Source organism: Trachypithecus francoisi, unplaced genomic scaffold (assembly GCF_009764315.1).
Source record: "Trachypithecus francoisi isolate TF-2019V2 unplaced genomic scaffold, Tfra_2.0 Lachesis_group3, whole genome shotgun sequence".
Lineage (NCBI taxonomy): Eukaryota > Metazoa > Chordata > Mammalia > Primates > Cercopithecidae > Trachypithecus > Trachypithecus francoisi.
This window is the reverse complement of record NW_022681468.1, coordinates 21,567,654-21,594,456: the sequence shown is the minus strand read 5'-3', so window position 1 is coordinate 21,594,456 and position 26,803 is coordinate 21,567,654. Positions and strand designations below refer to the sequence as shown.

Below are 26,803 nucleotides of genomic sequence, written 5' to 3'. Positions count from 1 at the left end.
CTTGTTCCTTACAGAGGTGTAGAAAATCTCTAGCATGATGTAATGGTAAGCACTTGATGTTTTCTTCAGATTTTTCCTCATAAAAGGAACAGTTCTTACTGGAAAACTGTTCCAAACAGATGTTCATAACTCTAGCACTGGTATTGCTTACCATTAGAGTATGGTAGGTCTTTGAACATTCTTCACAGGGTGCCTTATTCAAGAGTCATGACTTTATGTGCAACATTTATGTTCACATTACAATAAGACTATTTATGATACTATGGGTTTTGACGTTACTCAGGGGGTCCTCAAGTTAGAGAGTCATTAATATGTCGAGCTGTCTTTGAGCTATACACTTTTTTCTTAATATTTTCTCGTTTTTAAATAGCACGCAAAGCAATTATGAGACCAAATAAAACCACAAAATGTGAAAAGGTTAAAAATGAGCAGAAACAGTCACCATTTCCAGGTTATGATATACAAATATATCAACAAATGTCTATGTGTATGTTCAAATAAATATTTTAAGCCATGTGTAGATTTACTTAGCTTAAAAATGGACACCAGGAATATGAAAAAGGAGGAAAACATTTAAGAAGACACATTATTACAAAACAGTATCCATTGATCCTCTATGAAATATGTTTGTTTGTTTTGAGATGGAGTCTCACTCTGTCACCCAGGATGGAGTGAAGTGGCGCAATCTTGGCTCACTGCAACCTCCAACTCCCGGGTTCAAGCAATTCTCCTACCTCAGCCTCCCGAACAACTGGGATTACAGGCTTGCGCCACCATGCCCAACTAATATTTGTATTTTTGGTGGAGACAGGGTTTCATTATGTTGGCCAGGCTGGTCTTGAACTCCTGACCTCAAATGATCTGCCTGCCTTGGCCTCCCAAAGCGCTGGGATTACAGGCATAAGCCACCATTCCTGGCCTGAAATATGTTTTTTTATGCAATTGGATTATGCTCAGTAATATTCTGACTTGAACATATGTAAAGTCAGAACTGTGGAAAGGAACTAACAACAGGGCTATTGGTTGTACTTTTTTTTTTTTTTGAAAATTACATGAATAATTGTTGATTCCAGAGGCTTTAGTAAAGATTATATTCAGACAGAAACACAGTTTAAATCAAGCAATCGGTTGTCTATGGATGCGCCTACACAGTGAATGCAGCAAACAGCAGCTTAAATTGCAAGACTGCAGTGAGTACATGCACCTGGAAGCAGGGATGAGGGCTACTTGACTTCTAGTATGGTTGTTTAGGCATTTCTGGACAACTAATAAGAATTTCTTTTTCCTTTTAACTTTTATTTTAAGTCCAAGGGTACATGTCCAGATTTGTTACATAGGTAAACTTGTGTCATGGGGGCTTGTTGTACAGATTATTTTATCACCCAGGTATTAAGCCTACTACCTGTTAGTTTTTTTTACCTGTTCTTCTCCCTCCTCCCACCCTCTACCTTCCAAAAGGCCCCAGCGTGTGTTGTTCCCTTCCACGTGTCCCTGTGTTCTCATCATTTGGCTCCCACTTATAAGGGAGAACATGCCATATTTAGTTTTCTGTTCCTGCATTAATTTGCTAAGGATGACCTCCAGCTCCAACCAAGTCCCTGCAAAGGGCATGATCTTGTTCCTTGTTCGTGGCATAGTATTCCATGGTGTATATGGACCACATTTTCTTTATCTAGTCTATCACTGATGAGCATTTAGGTTCATTCCATGTCTTTGCTCTTGTGAATACTGCTGCAACAAACATGCGTGCATGTGTTTTTACAAGACCTCTGTACTCACAGTCAAATATAACCTCTGACACCTTGAGTCTGGGGACACACTCAAGACAGAGGAGAAGAGAGCAAAAAGAGAGAAAGGGTGGGAGGGGGACAAGGGTTGTAAAACTAACTGCTAGGTACTATGTTTGCCAGCAGAATGACAGGACCATTCATATCCAAACCTCGGCATCATATATATGTGTGTGTGTGTGTGTGTGTGTGTGTATCCATATAACAAACCTGCGCATGGACCCACTGAATCTAAAATAAAAGTTGACATTACTTAAAAAAAAAAAAAAAGAGGGGAAGGGAGAGGGAGAGAGGAAGGGAGGAAGAAAGAATACAGTGTGCAGTTTAGCATGAATCACGCTACAAAGCAGACAAATTTGTGTCACATAATGCTCACAATACGCATGGAAGCAGATAATGTTTTTGTTCCCAGTTCACTGATGAAGTCAGCGAGGTTCTAACAGGTTAAGAACCGTGTCCATGTTACACACATAAAATGCTGTACCAGCTGGTCTATCGGAATCCAAAGTCCACGTCCTGAACTTCGCTTGCAGCCTTTGACTTAAAACTGGAGGAGCGTAAGGAGAGGTACTGAATATGAAGTGGGACTAAACGGATGGTGGACTGCAGGGTTGGACAAAGAGAACAGTTTGACATAGTATCTCCAAGGTCAGTGGGCAAGAGGGTGTTTACAATGTTCTTCAAGGGAGGCAGCTGTGGCCAATAAAAAGGGAATTTCAGAGAGAATCATGGGAACCTAGGGTGCTGTGAAAGATTAAAAGACAGAGGAGTCCCACAGAGAGAATTAATGAAAGACCACAGGCACAGCGGGAAAGCCAGGTAGCAAGGACCCTGCTCAGGGTCAGGGTTCAAGGTCAATAGAGTAATGATATGAGCAGCATCAGGGGGTCCTCACATGTGACAAACCCCAGTAAGAGAAATGGCGTTTCTTTCATCACCTAGAAAAACACTGTCCAAGAAATTTTAGTTATAAGGAAAATGATCTGTATTTATGCTTCTTAATGCAGAAACCACTAGCCATATATGTACTCAAAATGTGGCTACTGCAATTGAGAACGTGACGTTTTAATTAAATTGAAATATAAATAGACACACGGAGCTCGTGGCTACCGTATGGGGCAGCACAGACTAGAGCTGTAGGATTACAGGGAGAGGCAAAATATAGATTGACCTATAACTGACATCAGATAGTAAAACAGCATTGATATCAAAAACAGAGACTGTGAGGCCTTTTAGCACTTTGTCAGGAACTCGGGTGACAGTTGGACAGTATAGGCAAAGCAGCTGTTCCAGGCCTTTTTTCTGCTCTCACTGAAAGCAAATTCTTCTTTCTTATTAGGAATCTGGCTTGATATATTCTCTTTCATGTATGTTCAAGCTTATTTTCCTCTTCCCTTGCAAGCATAGTTATGTCTCTCCCACACTAAAAACAACAAAAATTACCAATAATAATAATAATGTAAATACTTCCTCAGCTTTCCTTATCCCTCCAGACACACCTGTCCCTCCCTTCTCCCTCACATTGCCAAGCTTCCTGAAAGGGCACCACATAGAAAAGATTTTCACATCTTTGTCTTTCATTCATTCTCAGCCTACTGATCATGATCCTCTTGCTGAAAACAGGCTCACTTCCCTGAAAATACTAATGTTGATAAATCCAAAGACACTCCTAATTTTTAACCTTAATTGAATCGTGTGTCTGCATTTGCCCATGTTAAACACTCTCAGAAAATCTCTTCTCTGTTGGCTTCAATACCATAATTCTCTCCAGACCTTTTTGTTCATTCTCTTGGTCTCCATGTTTCATCCTTTTTTCTTTGCCAGTTTATTTGTCTACTTTTAAATGATCAGGCTCCATAAGGCTCTTCTTAAAGCTTTTGTTTTCTCCACCAAAAATATTTCCTGGTCCTTCTCATTCATTATAAAAATCTCTCGGGAGGCCGAGGTGGGCAAATCACAAGGTCAGGAGACCAAGACCATCCTGGCTGACAGAGTGAAACCCCGTCTCTACTAAAAATACAAAAATTAGCCAGGCATGGTGCACGCCCTTATAGTCCCAGCTACTTGGGAGGCTGAGGCAGGAGAATCGTTTGAACCCAGAAGGCAGGGGTTGCAGTGAGCCAAGATCACACCACTGGACTTCAGCCTGGGTGACAGAGTGAGACTCCATCTTAAAAGAAAAAAGAAAAAGAGAAAGAAAGAAGAAAGAAAGAAAGAAAGAGAGAGAGAGAGAGAGAGAGGGAGGGAGGGAGGGAGGGAGGAGGGAGGGAGGGAAGGAAGGAAAGGAAGGAAGGGAAAAATCTCTAACAATACTATTACTTAATTTTGTGTGACTCACTGGTCCAGGCACTTTATAGGCATTAATTTATTCACTATTGATAACAGGGTTATAGCAGATACTACTATTGTCTTCGTTTTAAAGATAACACTGAGACTCAGAGAAGCTAAACAATTTGCTCAAGGTTGAACCGTTGTTAAGTTACGAGGATGGAGATTGAATGTAAGCACTGTCGCTCTAGGGTCCACGTTCTCACCTTCTATACAGTGCTGGCTATATGACGACTCAATTTATTGCTCATTCCATTTTTCTACAGCTCACATTGGAGCACATTAATTCGTCCATGCATGTCCATCCTGATAACCCAATAAGCAGCAAAAATGCTTTTGATAAGCACGTCTGCTGTCTGCCTGTGTGAATGTTCCAGCGCTTGCTCAAACTGAACAAGAACAAAATGGAGCTATTCTCTCCCAGCCCAACCCACCCTTCTGTATCAGGTTATAAGCATCACCATCTACCTGAGAGCCCAGGTGAGGATCAGATGTTCATTCTGGACTTCCTTTTCACATTTCACACCATCTTATCTTTTGCATCCCCCGTTTCTTGGCATAGTTCAGGGCTATATCATTTCTCAGTAGAATTACTCGCATACACTACTATTTGATCAGTATATCCTTAAGTGCACCCAAGCCCCCCAAAACACTCACTCATATAAACAATCTGGTCCTAAAACTCTTGCTAGCATCATGTTTCTAAAATGCAAAATAGAATTAACTTTTTTTTCTTACTTAAAATTATTTAATAGCTTCCCACTGGACAATTTTAAAAACTCCCAAATGCTTTAGCATGGCAAGTGAACTTCACACATACCTTCCTTGCCTACCTGTGCAGCCTTGCCTCTCGACTCACACCTGTGTGTGGCCTCTTTAGCTTCCACCTTTAGCTCCCTAAAAACTATGCTGCTTCAGGCGCTTCCATCTTCAAATTTGTTGTTCCTCTGCCTAGAAGCCCTTTGCCTCTTTCATACCTTTCTTGCCTCTTTCACACCTTCCTTGCCTCACGCAGGACCTACTAGGACTTTCTCTTCTCATGCCTTATATTTTAAAGACAGCTATTATGTTTCAGTTATACAGTTCCTCTTTTCCTCACTACTTTAAGAAGAGGGACTGTGTAGCATTTTTTTCCTCTTGCCACCGCATTTTATTGCTTGGATACTCAATGAATGTTTGATGAACAGCTGAATGAATGTCATTTCCCCTTCTTACATGAGCACTTTGGCTATTTATGAGAATGGAGAGGAGTCTCTTGGAAACTGACAATAAGAAATTTAGAATACCTCCTCCATTCCACCCCTTCCATCAGCCCTGAAATTCTCCTCTCTACGCAGATTTTTCTCACATTTTAAGGAGGGAAATGCCACTCTGGAGATTCTTTCCCTTTGGTAAAATGCTATTGGCAAGTCTCCTAGAGCAGCAGGGTGGGGCTCTGGGGAAAGGAGGGACCACACACAAACAGCAACGCTCAGAGAATTTTCATTCCTGCTTTATCCTCCATTACTGCACCCACCTCAAGAATGTCCTTAAGTCTGGCAGTAGGTTCTGAGACAGCTACCAGAAAACATGTAGAAGCCGCAGAAAATGTATAATTTTGCCTGAAAAATACAGTCTCTTTGCATTTTCTAAAGTACAGTGAGAGTTTAGAAGCTATTTTCTGTTCTTGGGAAGAACATGGCAGGGAAAAGGTGGGGGTTGTGTTGATCCCCCACAAGTAATGCCAAAAAAAATTTTTAAGGCACATTTTATTGCAAAAGTATTGTGTAGCTCCTATGAATAAGGAATGTAAAGGGATGTAGTTATCTCATGGATTGATGCTCTTCCTAATTATTGAGTAGAAACTATTACCAAGGCATACCTCTCCTTGTGTGGGCCACATACCCATGGCACCGATTCAGTAATGCTACTACTAGTAATAACTACAACAAGAGCTAATATTATGTGCTTACTATTTGCCAGTCATTGTTTTAAATGCCTCACATAACTAAATGTTTCACATTTAGTTACTAAATGCTTAACCCATAACTCAATAAATCAAACAATATATAAACACCTTTCCAAGGAAATCATCTAATTTAGGTAGTTTTTAATGTTTATTAGTTTATGAATGGCAAAAGTAAGGCCCAGAGTGGTTGGTTCCTCAAGTTTCTACAGCTAGAGAGTGTAAACGCTAAAAATCCTGGGCCTATGACCAGCATCTGGGGAGTCAAAAGAACTCCACGACGTGAGGTTTTCAGTACTGAAAATGCTGTTCTACCTTTGAAGACTCTTCTTATAGGGACTGAATCCCAAATTCTGAAGCGTCACATAACCACAAATTTTTACCGATCCATTATTGTGTTAAATGCATAGGTGTGCATGACTACCATTTTCTAACTAATTAATGTATAATTGAATTCCCAAGTATAGAATATCCCTTAAGCTGCCCCAAATCAAGGCAATCTTGTCCTAACATGAAATCATCACCTACATAGCAAACATCTCACTGTGCCTGTGTTAGGTTCTGATTTTAAGAAAAGAAGGGGAATCCACACTGCAGTCCATTAGCCATCCATTAACCAGTTACAAAGCTCCTACTCTGTAGCTGGTACTGTGTTAGGGTCTAGACAGAGAGATGGGAATAGCACTGCAGCCCTGCCTTCAAGTGTGTTTGGTGTCATGAAAGAATCCATTTGTGTTCCTAGACTGAGCTATATTTTCCATTGATTGTCATTTTTGTGTGCTTCTTAAATAGTAAGATTATTCATATTTGCCTTATCTTTGTAAGAAGCACAAGCCATAAATATTCATAAAAAATGGAAAAGAAAGTGATAAAGAGTTGAGCAGATATAGGCATAAGAAACTAATGGTGAAGAAACAAAAGAAAATCAACTGCAAATATAGGAAGTGTCTGGAGAAACCTAAAGGCAATTGAAGAACAAGAGAGTACACTGGGGTCACACATGGGCCAGCCAGGTCTCTTTGGAGACAACTGTTTACAATGATGTCCAATTCCTACTTGGATGATCAAGCCAAAATTGGTATGTATCATATCTCTGGGGAAATGTGAAAGGGTGATGTCTTTAGCACCTAAGCCAGTGAACACCTGGGATATTTAGTCGAGTAACTGGATGTAACTTAACTAGAAAGAACTTTCGGATTCTTTCTCAGAAGACCATTAAGAGAATCAGGCGTTATACTTTGAGAAATGTGACCATGTATCAAATTTACAACCTGAAGGAAGTCAAAACATGTTGACAAACCAAAGATAATTGCAGGAAGGAGCACTGGAAATAAGACAAAATTAAAATTTAAAAAGTGTTTTCCCAAGGGGATTTGTTTGCCCATTCTGAATAATGAGCATGCAAAAGATTAGACAAGTGTACTGTGGGCTTTGGTGAAGGCAAAGAAGGCTGAGGACTGCAGGAAAGCCGGGCACTCAGAGCACAGGTAAGGGGAGAGGGAGGGAGATGCTTGTAAATGAAGGCAAACTACATATTATAGAGGCACACAATCAATTAAATATTTGAGTTTTATATTCACATGAAAACAAACAAAATGTCAGAGGTCTGTTGCCTGATCAGCTTTGGAAGCTTTAAATCGAAAATGGGCAAGGATTTTATGCTCTGCATTCAATTACTGAGTAGAACTCACTTTGAGCCTCAAAACAAACAGGATATTTCACGGAGATCCAGAGAGCAGAGAGGAAAGGCTCTTGAATTCCATCTGATATTACACTCAGTGTTCAGCTCTATAATTCTCTCCACCAAACAAAAGAGCCAGCTGTGTCAGTGTCATCCAAAATCTGAAGTCCTTTCCAGCTAGAAGCCTCAGGGAAAAAAAAAATTCTATACTAAAAAATTAGTTTATTTTCTATGTAAATAGAATTCAGGTTAGAGGAAAAAGTCTCTTGTTTTTCATTTGTTTACAGACTCCTAATCAATTAAAATATGTATGAATCATTTTCTAGTGGAATTCATATGAGAAAGTAGAGCAAAGGGATGCATTTCAGATATGGGAGATGAGAACAAAGGAAAGGGGGATGAAGAAAGGAAAGGGAAGAAAAGAAAGAAAGAGAGGAGGAAAAAGAATAAAGAGGGAGGGGAGAGAAGGAAAGAAAGGAGAAAACTAGGAGGAAATTTCCTCTTTCTGCTGAGATATTTGACATACATAATCAAATGTAGCCTCACAACTCTTCTGAGAGATAGGTTGTACAATTAGACCCAGATTAGAGAGAGGAAAGTAAAGCTTTGAGAAGTTTTGTAAGCCAATGTCTCATATTTAGCAAGAACTGGAGCCAGACATCCACCCAAGTCTATCTGCCGCCAAATCCCATGCTTGTGAGGTTAGCCTAGGATGGAGAGGGGGTGATATTCAAATTAGCTTCATCTACGTCCCATCTACCTGAGATAGATGTGTGGTTACCCAACACTGAGCATACATCATGCCCAAGGAAGTGACTTTTTTAGTGGAGTAAAATTTGGAAAAACTCATTTTGGCCAAGTATTTTATACACTATATGTAAATAGAGTAAAACATGATTAAAAACAAAATATCCTATTTTTATCAAATCCCACTCAATTCTCTACTTAAAAATAATCCGTTCATTTGAATTCTCACATAAAGAGATGAGAAATGTACAGGACATTGAAGAAGTAGGACAAAGAAGGAAGAAATTTTTAAGGGAAAGAATATCACCTACTAATTAAAAATGGAAAACAGAAAAGACTGCATTTCCAGTGGCTTCCTAGACAGGAGTCTATGTTTCCCACTATTTGAGAATGATTAATGAATTGACCTCCTCTGTGCCACTTTGAAAACACACCAAATGTGCTTAGTTTGGCAGAGTAGTAGAGGAAGAATTATTCACACAGAACAAAAAAGGCTGCTGTTTGCCAGTAGCTATTAACTCGTGGCTATATCAACACTTGTGCTGTTAACAATAATCTTATCCAAGAGTCTATTCTTGTAGAACCTCGGGGGTTGAAGAAATATTTTATTGGCAGCATCCCTAATCTTATAAGTAGCAATATGTTTTGACAAAATGAAGCCACACAATTCTCACCTAGTCTTGGGTTTTCTTTCTTATGAGAGCATCTGAGGCTGAAAATAAAAAGCAATCACAAACCCCCACCACCTTCCCCTGCCTTCTGCAAAGAAATAGGCTTTCCACTCAAACCTTGAGGTTCCAATTTCTTTTAAATTTTTCAGTACTCGCAGTTTCTCTAAACTTATACCTTCTAGGCTTTTGAATCTAACCATCCTACATGGATGCGTTTTTTTAACCTATGTGCACAAGAACACTTTAAGATATAGATGTGGTCTCAAGATTAACATCTATTTTGTGATCAGCTACTGCTGAAATATCTCCTCTTGCTGTTATATGCTGGCTCTTAGTTTTGGGAGAAACCCCAAACTGCTACTTAAATTGAGAGTTTTTAGGTATTGTAATAGTGCCCACAGCAGGAAAAGAAAAAAATTGGGTGTAGTGGCAAACTAAATTTATAATAGAAAGTGGAAAAAAATAGCCTAGAGCACACATAGAAAAGTTCTACTGGGAATTAATCATTTCTATCTATTGGGTCCAGTATGGAGTATAAAGAAACGAAGATAAGTGTTATGAACAGACAGCAGTGAGTCCTCAGCAATAAGTCGTTACATGAGCCTAGCAAATTGTTGAGTCTATCTTGTGATCTATCTCCATAGCTCCGTGTTCTACTTCTTGAGATTTTTGTTCCACAGATTTACTGAAAAAAAAAAAAATCCACTGAGTGTTTATAATTTGCTGAGAAATCTTCTAGATACTGGAGCTACAAAATAGATTGAAAAAGGCTCCCTACCCTCAAGTTCCCTCCCCAGCTCATGTCCTCTGAGTGGAAATAAGGGCAGCATATAAATGAGTGATTTGAGAAGAGTGGGAAGATGGTACAAGTCTGCTGCACAGAAGAGATGCTGGCAATGGCAAGTTTGTACCTTATAAATTATAGTCCCTCAGCAATATGGTTGTTGCCACCATCTTCATCCTGACATGTGGTTTGCTGGCATAACATTGGCAGACAATTACCTTCCAGGAGACCTGCCGGCATGACCCCACTATTATTGTAATGTAGGGGTTCCTCATTAATACCTTTCTTTAAAAACAAACAAAAAACAGAAGTGCAAGTTCAGAGTGATGGTGTTGGTGGTCTAGTCCTTGTTCTACTTCATTAATTGTCCATAGTAAAATTACTTAATTTCCACATCTATTTGGGTTTTTTTTCCCACTTTTCCAGTAAGTGAATTGCACATAATTCTCTTTAAGATCACTCAACTTCTAATTACTTGATTCATCAAAGACAAGCTCATAAATTCACTTCTCTTCAAGCAATACTTTTTCTGAACATTTACTATTTCTACAACACTAATCTAGATATTCAGAACATAAAGTCACATGTAAGATCTGCTCCTTTCCTTGAAGTTGTTGAAAATCCAGTGGGAGATATGGTAAATCCATAAAAGAGATATAACCAAATTAGGCTATGAATATTTACATAAACAAAAGGAGTCATTAATGCTGATGGGGGAAATTGAAAACATTTCCCAAATGTAGCACTTAAGTTGACCATTAAAGAGGTAGAAGTGCACCAGGCAAAAAACAAAACAAAAAAAGATAGGCTCAACGGATGGAACTTCATGAGTAAAATATTTGGTGGGAAATTAACAATACCTAAAATTTACTGAGCAGTTATTAAGTGCCAAAAGTTTCCTATGTATTAACTCTCTTAAATCAGTATCATAACTGTAGAAGGCAGGAACCAACATCTCCACTACAAAAATGAAATACCCAGGCCACAGAGAGGTTAGGTAGTTTATGCAAGATAACAGAGCTAATCAAGATTGAAATTTGATCCCAAACAGTCTAAGTCCATCTGTACCTGAAACCCCCAGCTCATACATGTTCTAGGAAAAGGTAGCAGTCTAATATGGCTAAAATACAAAGTGGGATATAGAGGAAGATAAAATGAGGAGAGGATAATGAAGCCAACATGTAAGGGCCTTGAATGCTGTGCTAAGAAACATGGACATTCTCATACAGTAGGAGGAAGCGGGTTGGGGATAAGAAAAACTACAGTGAAAAAAGATATGACAAGTGGGCCGGGCGCGGTGGCTCAAGCCTGTAATCCCAGCACTTTGGGAGGCCGAGACGGGCAGATCACGAGGTCAGGAGATCGAGACCATCCTGGCTAACACGGTGAAACCCCGTCTCTACTAAAAATACAAAAACTAGCCGGGTGAGGTGGCGGGCGCCTGTAGTCCCAGCTACTCGGGAGGCTGAGGCAGGAGAATGGTGTAAACCCGGGAGGCGGAGCTTGCAGTGAGCTGAGATCAGGCCACTGCACTCCAGTCCGGTCGACAGAGCGAGACTCCGCCTCAAAAAAAAAAAAAAAAAAGATATGACAAGTGAAAGCAACAGAAGTTGTCATTGCTAAGGAGACATGGGGACAACAGGGAGCGATGGGGACTGTAGTGACATAGAGAAGCCTTACATTTGCAGAATACGTGGGGACAGCAAATCAGTCCAAAGGGAGAAATGCCAACCTACCATTGCTGGTTGCTCTTTTTCAAGAAAAGCAGTAAATATCATAAGTTGATTCCACAAATTATTAAATGTTGACCAATCAAAAAAATTTTAGACCATGGACTAAACAAAATATGCCTGCTGGCACCCAGATTGAAATGGAGAGACATCTGTGCTTTTAGAAATCATTTCTTCTTTTTTTTTTTTTTTACCTGGGAAGCAATGTAAGCTTATTAGTGTTTTAGGAAAATAAATCCAGTGGTATTATAGAAAGTTGAATTGAGAGGGAAGGGCCAGAGAGAGATTATTGCAGTAGGAAAAAGATGACAAAGGCTTGAACTAGTGGCAGTGGGAAAAGCAAGGCAGGAAAGAGGTTTCGGAGGATAATTGATCTATTAAATGTGGCTGTGGATGAGAAAGAATGTATCAACAATAACCAGGACTGTCTAGCTCTGGTGATTAGAAGGAAGGCAATGTATTGATGGAGACAGGAGACATAAAAGGAAGAGCACATATCTGGAGGAAAAGAGTAAGTTCAATTTGAGAAGTGTTGAAACAGGGTTTAGGAAGCATTCGAATAGTATCCAGCACTTCTTGGCTTTTCTATTGAAAAGAATACTCATTCATCAGATTAAGTCAGATCTGATTCACTGATCACAACCGCTTCCTAGAAAACGCTAAGAATTTAAAGCATTGCTAAAAACTGTTTATTCTTATGAGATTTAAGCACAAAATCAATTATCAACAAGAATGAGTAACAACAGGATTGCAAACAATATTCCTTTTAAAAAACTTGCTCCTCCTTGCTTTCCTTTGAGTTTTGATTATGTTCTTCTGCAGGTATTTGACTCCATTACCATGGGCAGCAAATCTATCAAGGGAAATGGTGTTTGGTTAAGATTTTTTTTTTTTTCAAAAAATCATCTTTGAAACTTTGTAGTTTTGCATTAGTTTTCCTATACGTATACAATCAGGTTTCTAGGAATTTCTATTATTTAATGATCATAATGTACATTTAGTCCTTATTAGTAACCATAAAGCTTTTGTTCCATTAATCCATTTTAAATGACTTTGGAATCAAATATTGTATAACCATAGATCTATGAATATTAATTAGAGACAGAATTTAAAAAGTTTTAGTTCCTTCAGATTTCTGTGGATTTTGATTTGATGAATTCTTTGGGGTAAGGAAAAATGGTATACATGGGTTATAAGAAGTTTAGGAGTCAGTTAAATGGAGGTGTCTAATCCCAGACTGTATTACACATGCATGTGTCTTTGATTTGCCAGCACAATGTATGATTTTTTTAAAGGAGATACAACTTTTCTAATGGGAAACTTCACATACAAAATACTTGGATTTCTAATTGCCTTGACTGATCAAGAATTCTGCCAAGGGTGTGCTAAGTCTGTGTGTGTGTTGGGGGGGGGGGGTGTAACCACCCCCTCTTCTTTTAAACAAGGCTCAACCTATTCTAAAAGAAATTAGAGTATTAGAGTCATATGAACTGAAACACATATTGAGATCAGTGGAACATAAGTAGGTAATGTCTCAGGATGAGTCTATATGTGTACCTGTGTAAAGACACGTGTATTTTTGTTCATTCAACAAACAGTTATACTCATCACACTTGAAAGACATTGTGCTAGATGGTGCAGAGAAACTCTAGGGCAAAGACATTTTCTGACTATAAGCAACACACAATCTGAGGACACATAAATAAGTAAGTTTAATACGAAGCAAAACCTGCTGAAAGAAAAGCAGAAGGTAAATGTTATTAGAGGACTCCAATAATTATAAAGTTGATGAGCGACCAAAGAAAGTCTTGTTAACGAAGTGTGGTCTTCTCTTATCTTCCTGTCTTGTTGAGCTATTTCTCATTGACCTAGCCAACATAAACCCAAAAGACTTTTCTCAATCCTTCAACTTAGACACTTTCGAACAATTCCTTTTAAACAAGCAGCTTCAGCCTCTGATCAATAAAACTAGAAGAAACCATTCTAAAATTAATTCTTAAATAATATCAAGCACTATGCTATGGAACAGTATTGCTATTCTCAAAGGTAAGAGTCTTGGGGAAATATTCATGATTTTCCCAGATCTTCAATTCCAAGAACACTTTGTGGCTCATAAAGTTTGTTCTTTAGGACTGCTATGTCACTCACCCTGACTGGTACATGGGAGTCCTAACACACTCATAGATATTAATAGGATACCTTTTCTTCCTACGCTCCAAACTGCACTATATATGGCTGTAGTTAAATTAACATTCAGCCATGACTACTTCAGCCTCCTTTTATAGCCACATCATTAATAGAACTCAGTGTGCATAAGGCTGCTCCAAAAGCTCATGTCCTTTGTGTGACTCTGTATTATTTTACTGAGACCAGATAGACACTTACTAGGAAGGCACTATTGGTAAGCTGGATAGTGACAGCAGTATGGAGGGATCTTGTCAATCTGTCTTGACCTTTGGTTGCCTGCAGTATGCTCACCCTTTGACCATGTAGAGCAACATCTTCAGGCGCTGGCATTGTACTATACAATGGGAAAATGGGATGTTTGGCTTCTGTGAATAGACATGAGAGGTCCTCGAACACCTTGAGATAATAAGATAACACACATATTTCTCAAAACAAAATATATGTTTACAGATGAGGACACAAATGGCATTTAGGTGACTCTCCCAAGGTTACGTAGCAAGTGGATTAAAAACTTCAATTCACATTTCAGAGATCCTGAGTTAAAGCCTAGTGATCTTTTCTTATTCTTGTTCTTCCAGTATTTTATTAAACATGTAAATATTAACCTACTCAATCCTCATAAAAACCCAATGGTGAACTGACTGTTGGCATGGCAGGTGAGAAGTTTTACTCCCCCACTCTCCAGTGAAACTGGTGAAAATTATTTTTAAAGGCAACTATTCAAAATTCTCTGATGCAGACAATTTTATTTCTATTTTTATATTAATAAGCAAAGAACAGAGGCACAGAATGGTTAAGTAAATTGCATAATGTCATGTGGAAAAGCTGAGATTTGAACCTAGTTCATTGGTTCTAGAGCATATTCTCAGGGTGAGAATCGAGGTGTGACAGGCACCATATTCCTGATTATGTTTTTCTAGAGGAAAAATGGTATCCATGGGATATAATAGGTTTAGGAGTCAGTTAAATGGAGGTATCAAATTCCACGGATTGTATTACACATACAGATGTCTTTGGTTAGCCAGCATGATATATAATTTTTTTAAGGAGATACAACTTTTCCAATGGGAAACATCACACGCAAAATACTTGGATTTCTAATTACCTTGGCTGATTAAGAACTCTTGCAAATCCTGACCAATCCTCACGAGCACATGGCAGATCTCAGCTGGAGAAGAAGGGCAGCGGCACCACTTGGATGAATGTGTTCACCACTGTATGCTGTCTGGCCTGTATCACAGTATCCAAGTGATTTCTCTAGGCCTTTAATTTCATGTCTTGCCCCACACTATAATGACGCCTAAATAAAGCTTACTCTGGGAGGAAGATTTATTCCTGGCAGGGGTAGGCAGGGGTTGGGGGGGACTTTGGAGTCTGACTAGCTGGTTGAATACTAGATCTGCCTCTTACTCCTGTGTGACCCTCAGCAAACTAAACCCTAACTTGGATAGCTTCTGCAAAATTCAGTTTTGTCCCCTACAAAATGAAAGGCTAACAGTAGCTGAGTCAGAGAATTCTGCCAGGTAAAACACATAGCAGAGGGCCTGGCATATAGAAAGCTTTTCATAAATAGTATTAAGCCCTTCCTAAACATTATTAGGCACTGCATAATACTAGCTGCTAAGCTGTTATTGTATCTTTTGTAATTTTTGTGATGAAGGGGAAGTGTTTATGAAAATTCCTAAAAGCGCATGATAATAAAATTATCCACAACGAAAATATTGAGTCCTAGAATCAATTGATATGGAAAATTATTCAAAGTAGCTTTAGGTAGAGATGAGGAGATGATTAAAAATTAATAATTTAAATCATAATAGTGGAAGAAGAATAAAAGACAAGTAAATGAAGTACCTAGTAATGATCAAGAGCTGTAGAAATAAAAAGAAGAAAAAGCAAGATTTTTGTAGAAGGAAAGAGAATGTGTACATTGAAACAAAAATTGGGGGGAAGTTTATAGAGGAAAAAGAAAATACATAAGGGAAAGGACAAAATTATCACTAAATAAATCAAAGGAAAGTCCAAAATAAATGAAACTCAAATTCAAAACAAAAGAGAGAAAAACAGGAAGGAATACTGTGTTTCTATAAGTCTGTGGATTATGAGGAATCATGAAAAGGAAAAAAGAGGCTTGGCACAAGATCTTGAAGGATAAATACGAGCACATCACAATTGAAAATAAGATAATCAAAACAGATAATTAAAATGCAGAAGCTAGAGTTACAGCCTTTGGAACTCAAACGAAATAAACTTGTTTTATTGTGAGTCTGGAAATTGGGAAATAGCTGTACTGAGAGTGAGTATATCTGCAACCATCACATTAGCTGACGGGGCATGTAAACATTTCAGAGGTAAATGAACTAACTCTGAGATGGATGATTATGGATGTCAATTGTGGAAAAAGAGAGATTTGATTTTATAGCAAATGCTGCAGCCCCCTCTTCCTCTCAGACAATGGCACCAAGAAATACAAATGGATAGGTTATTTAAGGATATGTCTCCTTTCCTTAAAGAAGAAAAAGAGCTGCATTTAAAGAGAATATAAGATTTACTTAGAAAAAAAAATCGAGAGGACTAAAAGTAAATAAAACTAAACAAAGGGTGCAAATATACAGAACCAATCTAAAACAAATACAGAATTTAAAATGTTTACATATATATACCTGCAGAAAGGCTGAAAAATTACTTCTAAAAGATGAGTCACTGGACTGTGAGAGTTTATGTGTCAGAGAAAAAGAAAAGTTCAACTTTTCAAATCATTAATATCTTCCATAAAAGCTGCATATATTAGAAAATACACTTGGAAGATAACCTTATTCCTACAGAACAAGAAGATGATTCAAATTCTAGAAGAAATATCCAAGGCGTGAAAAATTTTATTCCTTTGTCAGGACATCGGAGTCCATCGAGAAAGTTCGAGAGGAAGCACTCTGAGAAGAAGAAATGAAGCTCAAACAATTCATAGCCTGAAGATATTTTTAGTTTGAGATACATTTAATGAGAGCAGTCAGGGGAAAACAAGGATGAGGAATTACCGCATAAATCAGAGAGCAAAATGAGAGCCATTTGTATTGGTACAGTCAAACTGAAGGAAAGAAAAAAGGGAGGGTAAGGCAAAAATGAAGGCGCATGCTAAAACATCTTACTGTGTTCATGAAGAGAGGAGAGGTTGATGGGTTCGAGTGCAAATGGATGGAAAAAAAAATATGGAAAAGAAATTGGGTAATTTAACTGTTTCAATTTTAAGAAAAGACATTTAAAGAAAATTATATGGCTTCAAAAACAGAAAAGAAGCCCAAGATGAAAAATCCAGTGATTGAATGTGAGACCTCACTCCACAACCTGGAGACTGGATAACCAGTGAGTTGAAAAAGAGGGGTGTCCTCAGTCCCCGTGGACTGACCCTAAACTGTATACCTTATCTCAGCTAAAAAATCATAAATAACAGTGAAATAGCTAACACAATAAAAGAATGCAGTGATCATATTTTTAAAGGATGTTTGAGAACGTATGAAGAACTAGAAGTGACAAACATCACTGTCCTGATAAAATTGGTTTTCCAGGAAAAGATGCTAGTCTGACAAGAGGCAGGATGTGGCCCATGCAGTCCTGGGCCATAAGGTATTCAGTGGATTGTATTCTGGTATCATGACAAAGAACATAGCTAAGGCTGTTTTGTACCATTTAGGTCAAGAAAAACTTGCAAGGAGATGGTTTGTTAGATAAGTTGGGAACACATATGAATATGTTATATATCAGGTCTAGAGCCATCACCATAGGAAGACAAAAAATAAATTAAAATGATAAGGGACTGAGGTGAAGCTGTTTGTTATGTACTTGTATATGACACCTTCAGATTTTCTCCAAAGAAAAAACATGTTCGATTTGAAAGAAAGTAAATGTAAAGATGAAAAAACAAAAAGCAAAAAGAAAGAGAGTGAGAGACTGGTAAGTCGGATGGGCCCAGATGTATCTTATGTCGCTGAGATCATCCTGGAAATAATGAAAGCAAAAGAGATGAGGAAATTTAAAATATGTGACAAGTACACAACGAAATATGCAGAAAAGTACAATACAATAAAAGGAAAGGAAAGAGACTTATATTGAGACAGCATAAGGTGACAGATGATCTCTATGCTTCTTATTATTCAAATTTCACAACAGAATTATAAATATATAACAGAAATATAAAATATAAAATTCAATTCTCCATTTTACACATTAGAGAATTGAGAATTAGGCGGGTTAAACAACTTGCCCAAGGTCACACAGTAAACAAACAGAATAAAAAACAAACAGAGGTGAAATTCAATTTACTGTCTATCTTACTCGTAAGCTTTTATCTACACACCATTGCCTTTCAAAACAAAGACATAAAAGTGAGAAATAAAGGGAAATACAATTATATTGAAGCTGTATAGTTGAAGGATGGGTGTATTGTCTGTAGAGCACAAGCCTGCGACAATTTTTTTAAAAGGAAGAAAGAAATGTTGGCATGATTTCCGCTCACTTGTCAGTTAAAAGAAAATTCTCTACAATATTATGCAAAGGTACGTCTGACCACGTGACTACTCAGTAACTGGGCTGTGCGTTAAGTATCTATGCTAAAAGCACAAAGCTGCAATTTTGAGTGAGAGTTCCTGTTAAGAAAATATCCCCTTCTAAAATAACACATAATTAAAGCAGATTAAGTATTACTTGACTTCTCTTTTGCCGCTATTCAAATGTTATCGCATTGCGCATAATTAAACTAGCAGCTATCGTTAAAGTGTTCCATTAGGAAGCTCTAGGTAGGACACACTTGCTGTCTTCACTCAAAGATCACTCTGGGGATCGTATACCTGGAAAATTTTCATTCCTTGAGGAATCCTGGAAGGGCACACTGACGGATTTATATCAGGGCACCGTACTTTCCTTTTTTCCCCCGATGAAAAAGTGCCTGCACTTTGTCTATAAAGGCACACCGTCTTTTTAATTTCCAGGAGTCACATAATTGAACAACGAGATTAATAAAGTGAAAATTAACACAGAATAAATTTTTAAGTCTATTTTATTGAAAAAAATAAGAAATATGTAAAGTTTTGGCATTACTTTTATAACAATTTTTTATGCAGCTGGGCACGGTGACTCACGCCTGTAATCCCAGCACTTTGGGAGGCACAGGCGAGTGGATCACCTGAGGTCAGGAGTTTGAGACCAGCCTGACCAACATGGTGAAACCCTGTCTCTACTAAAAACATAAAAAGTAGCAGGGCGTGGTGGCGGGCACCTGTAGTGCTATCTACTCAGGAGGCTGAGGCATGAGAATTGCTTAAACCCAGGAGGTGGGGATTGCAGTGAGTTGATTGTGCCACTGCTCACCAGAGTGGGCAACAAAGTGAGACTTTGTTTCAACAAAAAAATTTATACACACCATAAGATGACATTTTGCATGGAACATATTAGTGGCTTACAGGTTATATTATAGGTAATATTTTTCTGCATTTCCTGATTTTTTACAGTAAAAATTCATGACTTTTAAAAGTTTAGCAGTGTGGATTCAAAAGAAATACCTATTTCAGTTCACCCTTAGAGATTAAAATTGAGTTAATTATCACACAGACTGAGGTAAACTTTGTGATTTTTCTGATAAAGAATATTTATGTGCCTAACCAGAATGTATAAAAATTTAGATGTCAGTTTATACCCTAAGCAAAAGCTGTTGTAAACCAATTAAGATTATAGTCAAATGAATGAAACTTTAAAAGTTTTGTAGAGCATGATTTCAATTAGTAATAATAATAACAATTGCTATATTTACTGAGATTACTATAGGCCAGGCACTTTTCTAAGTGTTTCCATCACTTAACATGTTTGAATAATCATGTGATATAGATGCCATAATCGTCCTAGTTTTCACCAATGGAGGGGCTGAGGCAATGCTAAAACTGTTTTAATGACATTCTTGAAAATTGATTATAAGTTTATGAAAATAATGCCTTGTGAATAAGTTGAAATAAATCAGCCAAGATTGATGTTTTCATAGACGATCTTAAAAATATTTTTATTGTGCATCTACACGTACGTTTATTGCAGCACTATTTACGATAGCAAATACTTGGAACCAACACAAATGCCCATCACTGATAGACTGGATAAAAAAAATGTGGCACATATACACCATGGAATACTATGCAGCCATAAAATGAATGAGCTCATGTCCTTTGCAGGGACATGGATGAACCTGGAAGCCATCATTCACAGTAAACTAACACAGAAACAGAAAACCAAACACTGCATGTTCTCACTCATAAGTGGGAGTTAAACAATGAGAACACACGGACACAGGGAGGGGAACATAACACGCTGAGGCCTGTCGTTGGGTGGAGGGGAAAGGGAGGGAGAGCATTAAGACATCCATGCAAGGCTTAAAACCTAGATGATGGGTTGATGGGTGCAGGAAACCACCATGGCACATGTATGCCTATGTAACAAACCTGCACCTTCTGCACGTGTACCCAAAACTTAAAGTAAAATAATAAATAAATATGTGAAAAAAATATATTTTTATTGTGCATCGAAAGGAAGCTAGAAAATATTTCTCCTTTCTTTATTGAAATAAAATAGTTTAGAGCACTCACTGCTCCCAGTCCCCATTCTTCAAAACATGTACATGGACCACCTGCGTTGGAATCCTCTGGAGAACAAACCCAAATCCCAGAGGCTCAAAAGTCTGCATTGTTAAAATGCTTCCTAGCAATATTTACAACTGCTAAAATGTAATGACTTCTGAGTTTGTATGGGAAATCAGAAACTTTTTTTAAAAATCATGAATTTCTGATTTTCACTTTCCAGTTTGACTCAATTGCTTTCTTATGTGTTATTGGAAGTGAGATGTTCACAGCAATTTTTTTTTTGCCCCACATATTCTTAGTATTCATCCCAGAATGCCAACGCCTCAACACTTCTTTCTTTACTTCCCCCTTTCTCCCCTCCCACATTCTTGCAATTGCTGAGGAAATCGTGACTGAGGCAGGAAGTGCATCTGCTGACTTGGGCCTAGTATTTCAGTGTCTGAGTTTACTTTACATCTTCCACATCCCATACCTAGTGGCTGTCTACACCACAGTGGACTCGAATATCCCTATGTGGGAAGATTTATTTGTTTCTTCAAAGGATGCAGAAATCAAAAGGGATCCAGTGGGGAAGAAAAGAGACTAGCTCCTATCTTTCATGGAGCCAACCTTCTGCTGGGAGAGACAAGAAAAATTCCATAAATGAATAGAAAAATAAATAAGTATAATGAAAGTTCAGAGAGCAGTAAGACCTACGTAGAAAAAAAAAAATGTTATAAGGGCACAATTACAGAGTGACAGATGGAGTAGAAGATGCTAGATTAGAAAGGAAAGGCCTTCCGGAGGAATTGACATTTGAGCTGAAATATGAATGAAGTAGGAAAGTGAGCCATCCAAAAACCAGGAAAAGAGTGTTCCAGACAGAGAGAAGAGAAAGTACAAAGGCCTGAGGCAGGAGTGGGCTTGGTTTGTTCACAGAAAGCATGAAGGTCAGTGAACATGGCTAGAGCAATACGCATGAGGGGGAGACTGGGGTGAGATGAGCAATAAGGTAAGGATTGCCTCACATGTGCCATTGTAGCCCATGGGGCTTGGACTTCATTCTGAGTGTGACAGAGACCATTGGCCAGTCTTGAGCAAGGCTGAGAAATTACCTACTTCATATTTTAAAATATGTGAATATATTTCACTATAGCCGGTGTTTAGAGAATTATCAGAGCCACAGAACCCCTTCAGTAGTATGTTACCATCCAGGTGAGAGAAGATTGTGGCTTAATTGGAGTAGTTACAGAATAGATGTTGAGATATGGTCAGATTCTGTGTGTACATGTTTGTATTATGCAGTTAGAGACCACTGGAGTTGCTAATAGATGAGGAATGTGGGAGATAAAGAGGAGTCACAGATTTCTACAAGGTTTTGGGCCCTAGTATGAAATGTTGACGCTAGGGACTGAGATGGGGAAGACAGGTTGCAGGAAGGCTTAAGAGTTCTGCTTTCGATACATTGAATTTGAGCATCAGTTAGCCGGTCAAAGTGAAGAGCCAGTAGGCGGTGCAAGTCTGAACTCAGGGAGAGATGAGAGTAGAGATCCAAACGACAGAGGAATGGGTGTGTAGATGGAATGCAAGTTCATGACTCTGGATGAGATCACCCAGGGAGGAGTGTACACACAAATAGAGAAGAGAAAGATACATGGATTCATGTGGCTCAGTGCCCAGTAGCAAACTTGCTCAAGCCTGTTGTTCTATGACAAAGGGTGTGGTTTTTTAACTGCCTGCGATTGACCTGACAATGGGACCATGATATGTAGAATATAATTGTAAATAAATTGGAATATAAATGTTACCTGTTAATGTCATACAACCTCCTTGAAAAGGCAATTTTTTCCTTTTTGTTGCAATAACAATGTGTGTGAACGAATATATTAACACCCCACAGTACAGGATTCATTTTTAGCAGTGAGTTTCAGTTTATCCTGAGAGGCAGGCAGATTCACTTACAAAAACTGGTGGTACTATTGGGAAGAAAAACTGCCCTTTTGAGTAAGTGCTTTATAAAGGCAATTAAAGCAGAAAGATGTGTTTATGGGCTTTCACCCTTCAAAATGGCTATAGATCAAATTTATTAAAAATGTAATTTGGAAGAGAAGCTGGCAATACAGTAACAAAAATGAAACTAATTTATCTTCAAAATGTGTGGCGCTTTTAGCCCTAACAAGCCTAAAGACTTTATCACCCACCTACAAGTAGGAACTGAAAACTGCTTTTCAATTCCAAAGCGTTTTGAACTAGAATGTGGCTGGTGTTTATATGATCACATGAGAGTTTATTCTAACAGTTCAGGACAGAAAATATTATATCTATTTGTATATTTCTGAAACTTAGTAGGAATAATATTTAGGGTCTACTTTTGAAAAACCAATATAGCAAAGATAGAAAGAATTTGATGATGTAAACAAATCTACTATTAAAACACATGTATCCAAGTGGTTTTAAAAAGGCAGTAATTTTTTGTATGTTTAAGTCAATACTTTTTTTCCTGTTTTGCAAAGACACTTGTTCTTTTTAAATTTTTTTTAAAGAAAATAAAAGAATCTGTTTTAGATTTAGCAGGACACTGGAAATACGAGATGTTGTGAAAATTCAGATGATAGTGTTTCTTAATATTTCTCCTACAAAATTACTTTTTAGAGGAATTCATCTTATTTTAAGAGGAAATATATAACCTTTTTTTCATTCAAGAATAATGTTCCAATGGATTGTTTTCTATAACAGAAAGTATCATTTCCAACAGCATTCAAACTATTTCAAAATCCTAAATTGAAACAAATTGAAAGGACCTAACATTGGATAAAGTTGTTTATCAGTAAGGAAGGCGCAGCTTACAGAGTCAGTTTCACTGTATTCAAATAAAGAATGTCCTGTAGTGTTTGTGGGTAGAGAGGAAGAGTCTAGTGAGTAGAGGGAAAGGGTGATGAAATAGAGACAATGTGTGGCCCCCCCAGTAAGATTAGTTGAACTAACTGTGTAGACAGGAAGGGCAATTCTGACTTTACATGGAGGCTCTGCTCATGGTGCCTCATGAGTATGTCTTCTCAGGATCAGCACTGTTCACAAATGTAAATCCCCATGTTTCCTTTCTTGCCTCTTGCCCACATTCTTAAAAGATTACACTTAACTGTCAGAGCTAAAGAGTAGATCTTCATCTTCAATTCATTCAACATGAAAAGATTATTATTAATAGCACACTGAGCAAATAATGATTTCAAAGAGTCCTTGTTATTATGTAAGCCTGCCTGCAAGGTGATTTCAGAATAAGAAATGGGAAGTGTTTATTTTAGCAGAAATGTAATGTGCACTTGCCTTTCAAACTCTGTAACATCGTTGTAGTTAAAATAATTGAATGATGGTTAAATGTCTACACTGATTGGATTATCTTGACATTAGCCTGAATTAGCTAGCAAAACAATTATTTTTAAAATCTAAGTAGGTTTTATTATTAATTGTAATTGGAAAGCACCATCCACTTAAAGTACTAATATGCACAGTTCTTCAGTGACCTTGATTTAAAAAAAATAACAAAAGTTTTTCTCCTCTTCACAATTTATAACCCAAACTACATGTAAATTAAATGCTGTATTTTTATTTTGTACAGACCCACCCACCCATACACACACACACACACACACACACACACATTCTCTATGATTTTCCTAGTTCAGGAAAGTGATTATAATCAAGCAACAAACAATAGTGGTTCTCCATTTGCTATGCTGACATTAAAATTAAAGAAAAGACATTTTAAAAGCAACAAATGCCACCCAAGTCACTATTCAGCTTCATACCTTTAGCTATAAAAATATAAAATAAAATAAGAAGGTTTTATGAGATCGAATGATTTTCCATCTCTGGGCAAAGGAGAGGAATAACTGATTTGCTTTGTGAGTGTATTTCACCAATGTCTATATAGAATGTGACAGTTACCGACTGCACAAACTGTATCCTTTTAGAAATGTAGTAAATTTAAAGCTTTTTATGAGTCTGTGTGAGCCAAAGACATGATAGCTGAAAAAATCACATGTTGAAAAGAAGTTTATTTTTACTTCAGTATCTGCCTAATAGTGCAAAGCTCATCTTTGCCTGGAGGTGGTATAGCTATGTAAATGAAGATGGGATGATAATGTGTTCATATGAAATGGGATGGATCTTCTGTCTTTATTTGTGTGCTATTTTCACATGAAGAATAAATGAGAACAAGATATTGATTACTATAAATTTTGCTCATTTTAGTATAAATATGTCCAAGCACATTTGAGATTAAATGGCAGTTATATTTCTTAATTGAATGTCATTTTCTCCGTCTCTTTGATAGCTATGATATAAATAGATGCAGATAGAGCATAGATATAGAGATGTAGATACAGCTAGATCATAGGCAGATAAAACATATATAGATGAATAGATCATAAATCTACCTACCTATCTATAGCTATATATAAAAAGGAAAGAGAGAAAGAGAGAGACCAAGGTCAGCAAATATCTCTGTAAAGGGCCAGATAATTAATATTTAAGGCTTTACTGGCCATATGGTCTCTGTCATAACTACTCAAGTATTTTTGTGTTGTAGCACAAAAGTCTTAAACAATATGTAAATGAATCAGTGCAGCTGTATTCAAATAAAATGTTATTTATGGACACTGATAATTAATTTCATATAATTTTTGTGTATCATAAAATATTTTTTTAAAATAATTTAAAAATATGAAAACTATTCTTAGCTTGAGTTCCAAACAGAAAGAGGCCTCAGGGCAGATTCGGCATGGGCCATAATTTGCAACCCTTAATATGTATAATATCCAATTGTTATTTTTAATCTCAAAGAATCCCATGGCTCTTTGTAAAGCTGTCATCTCATTATGATTTGCAAACCTCTCCAGAGTGAATATGAACTCTACACAAGAAAGTGAAAGTTGGTTTTGAAGCAGAGGACTTTTTAAAAGAAAATGCAATCGTATTGCACAAAATGGAACACAGCCAAAAGAGAAAAACTCACACCTCTACTTAAAAGAAAGAGCAAAGCAAGACTACATCTCAGCTAAATGTTTCATTATAGGATAAGTTAAGATGTATAATTAGTCAAAATAAGATCCCAGTATTTTCACAGTATTGCAAACACAGTACAATATTAATTTTCACATTATATTTTATATGCAAACAAATTGAGTTTGTCAAAAAAAAAAGTGTTGCTTTCCTCACAAAAGCTGTCTTTGATAATAAATAAGAATTCTACTGAAAAACTGAAGCTTTCCATATGTGACAAATTTTGGAAATATGAATAAAAGAGAAATGTAGCATTCTGTCTTAAATACATAATTTTACAGATGAAACTTCTTAAACTAATGCTGAAAAATTTGAATGCCCAACTCTGTCAACTTATGAAAAAGAATGAATGGATACATAAACAAGTGGGGATTTTCTTTGTTTGCTTGTTTTGTTTATTAAGATTTCATGTAGCATCCAGGTCACTGATAGAGTGTAAACAATGGGAATAGTTCCCTCCTCCATTCAATTACAATTCCTAATCAGTTGGATTTGTCATGTGGTTCTTTCAAGAGAGTGGTATAAATGCTGCTTCTTATCCAATCTTGATATTCAAAATATTTCTAATCTTTGTTTTTGATGAAGGAGTTCAGGTGTTTCTGTTAAAGACTTAGACTTAAGAACTGAGCACTAGAACCTACATTCAAAGTGTTTCTCTCATTTATTTCTTTGCCACTAGGAATTAAGAATGGGTCAATGAAATATACAGCCCCTTTCTGGAATCTACTTGTTCTGCTACAACCATGGATATCCCCACCTTTCTGTATCTTTCAGGGAAAAGGGTAATAGAGGAGTTTCAGAGTCCCCCCAAAACAAAACAAAAACTGAACAATAAACAACAGAAAAAGAACACAAAAAAAGATGGAGGTACTCTTGCCTCTTTCCTTGTTTTCTCCTGCTACCAAAACAAGCAACAAAAACTACATTGTCTCATTGGATGATTGAGCTAAAATTTTGTAGCAAATCTACAAAAGAAAAGAGGTGGAAATCTACCCAGGAACTACTGTAAAACACTATACAAAACAACCACTTTGGCTCACATTAGAAAGTCTTATCTGTTTCTTTGAATTCATAGGCCAGGTATTAATCTATCTTTACAAGAGAAGAAAGCAAAGATCACAGATGACAAGTCTTGCTTTCTTCTAAATATCTTTGAATCTCTATGTTTGCCATCACAAGTTCTCAGATCAATTAACTATTGTTTATTTCCAAAAAAAAATCTGGCTTGGCTTATGAAGATGTATATACATATAACAACATAAATATGAATGCGATGAGACAACAAGACCAAG

The 26,803-nt window shown here is 37.3% G+C and overlaps 1 long non-coding RNA gene across 1 annotated transcript; it reads left to right on the top strand.

The window, feature by feature from the left end:
• LOC117071143 lies at nt 1–26,579 on the top strand. Its single transcript, XR_004432155.1, has 2 exons — nt 1–45; nt 26,191–26,579. It is a non-coding gene; the product is annotated as an uncharacterized LOC117071143 (long non-coding RNA).
• The last annotated feature ends 224 nt before the right edge of the window (nt 26,580–26,803 follow it).